Source organism: Elephas maximus, chromosome 2 (assembly GCF_024166365.1).
Source record: "Elephas maximus indicus isolate mEleMax1 chromosome 2, mEleMax1 primary haplotype, whole genome shotgun sequence".
Lineage (NCBI taxonomy): Eukaryota > Metazoa > Chordata > Mammalia > Proboscidea > Elephantidae > Elephas > Elephas maximus.
This window is the reverse complement of record NC_064820.1, coordinates 145871216-145875155: the sequence shown is the minus strand read 5'-3', so window position 1 is coordinate 145875155 and position 3940 is coordinate 145871216. Positions and strand designations below refer to the sequence as shown.

Sequence of the window (3940 nt, the reverse complement as noted above, 5' to 3'; positions counted from 1 at the left end):
TCGATTCCAACTCATAGCGACCCTATAGGACAGAGAAGAACTGCCTGAAAGAGTTTCCAAGGAGCGCCTGGTGGATTTGAACTGCCGACCTCTTGTTTAGCAGCCATAGCACTTAACCACTACGCCACCAGGGTTTCCGGTTCAATAATAGGTAGCTATTATTGCTGTCCACAGGCAGAATTCCTATTTCATCAACCTGGAGATTTAAGATATTGTTCTATTTCTCAGTATCATTTGAGGAGAGTCTACTTATTTCCTAGGTAGTGTTCCATTTTTTAACGCATGTTTGTTTTCTCTGACTATAGTAAAGCTGCAAAATAAATCGTCATCACCCTGCAAGGGAACCTCAAAAGCTAATTTCTTGTAGGTAAAATGCCAACTCATGCCCTGTAAAAATTCTCAGGGCGCTTTTAAATGCCTGCAAGTAATTCCATAAGCAGTTGACCAACAAAGTTCTCAGGGTCTGGATGGTATACTTTGCCTTTGACACTTAGAAATGAGGTATGTTAAAAATAAGCATCGTTGAGTAAGCTCTGAGCCTGGGCCAGTCAGTGTGCTCAATAATGGGGCCACAAAAATAAACCAGACACAGATCTTGACCACTGGCCGGGAACATGTAACCAATCTCATATTATTTAGCTTGAGGCAAATTTCATGTTTTAATGACTATTCCGTTTTAGTCTCACTCACACACATTCCTCCCCCTTCCTCTTTTTTTTTTTTTTTTCCATAGTCCCCCCTATTTCAACTCAGAGATTCATTCAGTCCTCTACTTAAAGCTACCCAGAACCTTGGAGAAGCTATGTACTTTTCCTTTTGGTCTGCTGTTTTGTTCCACCCCACCCCACCCCACCCCCATCCCTTCTTGTATCCCAGAGCACTTGAAGGCAGGGCTGGAACACTTCTATGAAACAGGCTGACAAATACCCGTGAGACCAAAACACTAGACTGGACTTCCAATGGCTAAATTCTAATTCTTCAGGAAACTAGGCAAATGGCCACTTGATACTCTGATCTTAAGGAGAATTCTATTCCTTTCTGTAGGCCCACAGGTCTGGTACCGGACAGCCTACCTTTTCCTAGATTCTAGTGAAGGTCAAGTAAAAGCTGAACAAAATGGACAAAGTATTTAGGACCTCTTGATGTTCCAAGCCAATTATTAGTCATCTTACTTGAGGCTATCATGATATTAAAGATTGACATTTTAATGAAAATGAACTGCTTTTAAATGTCCACAACCCCACTAAAAGAAGTTTGAAAAATATTCACACATTTTTAGGTTGATGTAAAATTATTTTGTCCTAAGTTTAAAGTGCAAAGAGTATGTTGCAAGCATTGACATTTAAAAATAAAACTATTACATCATTCTTTTAGTGTATCCAATAGAATATAAATTCTTCAGCTCTCGGCTTTCGGCTTGGAGGAGACCTAGGCGCAACTTTCTTTGGTCGTCCCGCATCTGGGTTCATCCGACACCAGCCGCCTCTGCCATGCCCCAGAAGTTCAACCCCAAAGAGATCAAAAGTCGTGTACCTGAGGTGCACCGGTGGGGAAGTCAGTGCCACGTCTGCTCTAGCCCCCAAGATCAGCCCCCTGGGTCTGCCTCCAAAAAGGTTGGTAATGACATTGCTAAGGCAAATGGTGACTGGAAGGGACTAAGGATCACGGTGAAACTGACCATTTAGAACAGACAGGCCCAGACTGAAGTGGTGCCTTCTGCCTCTGCCCTGATCATCAAAGCCCTCAAGGAACCACCCAGAGACAGAAAGAAGCAGAAAAATATTAAACACAGTGGAAATATCACTTTTGATGAGATTGTCGGGCGTTGCTGGTCAGATGCGACACCGATCTTTAGCCAGAGAACTCTCTGGAACTATTAAAGAGATCCTGAGGACTGCTCAGTCTGTGGGCTGCCATGTTGATGGCTGCCACCCTCATGACATCATAGATGACATCAACAGTGGTGCTGTGGAATGTCCAGCTAGCTAACAACTACAAAAGGAGGTAGTTCAATAAGGGATCGTTCGGTAACTAGAAAAAGAATATAAATTCTACAGACATGTGATACCCAACTACATTCTTTAATTAATACATGAACAAACTCTTTACCAGTCAGACATTTTGCAATATCCCCTTGAAATTTTTTTATTCCAATTTCCATACTAATTTATCCTAATAAAGTCTTTTACTGATTAGTCTCTTATATATTTCTGCAAATATTTATAATTAAAAAAAAAATCTTCTCACCATAAGGTTCTAAGTAAACATTTTTCTGAGCAAATTTTCTTAAGTTGTCATTACAATCATTATTAATACACATTTAGTAAAAAACAACATGTAATACACATTGATAATTAAGCCCAAAAAGTAAAATTTTATTGAAAATGTATCACTTACTGAAACATCTGGGGTATCTTGATTGAAGGAGTGGTTGATTTAGCCCTTTGCTTGGTGCCCTGGACATTTGTATAGTTCGGTTAGGGCACTATAGTAAGATTCCTGGATGGCGGGGATAGACCTTCATAAGGTAGAAAAGAGTTGTTGTAAAAGATGGGTTGGGGAAGAAAGGTTCTTAAGCAGATGAGTTTTAGGAAAGAGAACACAAACTTGAGGATCATGATATTTATTATCCTAAAAATATCCATGCCTGCTCACTATTTAGAAGGTATTTGAGAATCCCCAGAGGTACTCATATGCCAGTTTGAAGAATGGTGATCCAGTCCATAAACACCTGTCGTTTTATAAATTGAAACCCAGAGAAATAAAATAGCTTGGTTTAGCTTCAAAGAGTGAATGAGTGGCATGTCTGGGACTTGATTCAAAGTTCCTGGACATGTATCTTTATTCTTTTTCCTTTGTCACAAGAGAAGCATCCTCACCCTGCCAGTGAGACACCACTTAGGTCCTTTGTGCCCAGCTACTGGTCTAGAATATCACACATCATCTAGGCAAATGGCCACTTGATACTCTGATCTTAAGGAGAGTTCTATTAATTTCTGTAGGCCTCATGGGTCTGGAACCAGACTACATTTTCCTAGATTCTAGTGAAGGTCAAGGAAAAGCTGAACAAAATGGACAAAGTATTTAGGAACTTGGAAACAAGATGACCCAACTCCCTAGTTTCATGAATCTTGCCTATGATGTCCCATTTATTATATAATTTAATTTGTCCCTATGTCCTAGATCTTTGATCTGTTAGTCTTCAAAAATCTTGAAACTAATGGTTTTCCTATAAGGAATTGGTATGTACTCTCATGTCACTCTCCTGCCCCCTTTTTTAAGAGCGGAGGAGCATTTCTATGCTAAATGACCAGACTAGACTAGTCCAGACTGGATGAAAATGTTATCTGGCCTGGAAAATCTATCCTTCTGGCAAATTGCTAAGTTGCATCCACTATTATAAAAACAAACCATAAAACTGCAAATCAGACAGGCTATAATTACCCTGAAACAGAGTATTGTACTTGTGATCTGCCTGATATATCCTACAATGTGAAAATAACCTCTTTCCCTCTGGAGACTATAAACCCACTCTTCACTTATCAACATGGTTAGTTAGGTTCCAAATCCAGGTTGTTATACAAAAATTGGCATTATGTGGAAATGGAGGATGACCACATCATTACATAGCTGCTGAATTACATCATTATATGACTGCCAAACCACTGAGAATCATGGCCCAGCCAAGTTGGCACATAGCCTTAACCATCACAGAGAACATTACTCTCACCTTGTGCCTCAGCATTCGTTACTGCCAAATGTACGTTGTTGATGCTCAAAATGGTAGGATAGTAGATTTTTTACTATTGTTGTAAATGTGAAATGTTGGATAACGAGATAGTCCATAAGTGAGGAGTAGGTGTACTTCCATTAATGCAATCTAAAACATCAGCTTTTATAGCACCCATAACCTTACGCATTTAGCTCGTGATCAATAAAC

At 39.7% G+C, this 3940-nt stretch overlaps 1 pseudogene; it reads left to right on the top strand.

Moving 5' to 3' along the window:
• Nucleotides 1–1475: 1475 nt before the first annotated feature.
• LOC126061685 (60S ribosomal protein L12-like) lies at nt 1476–1989 on the top strand (annotated as a pseudogene).
• Nucleotides 1990–3940: the final 1951 nt, after the last annotated feature.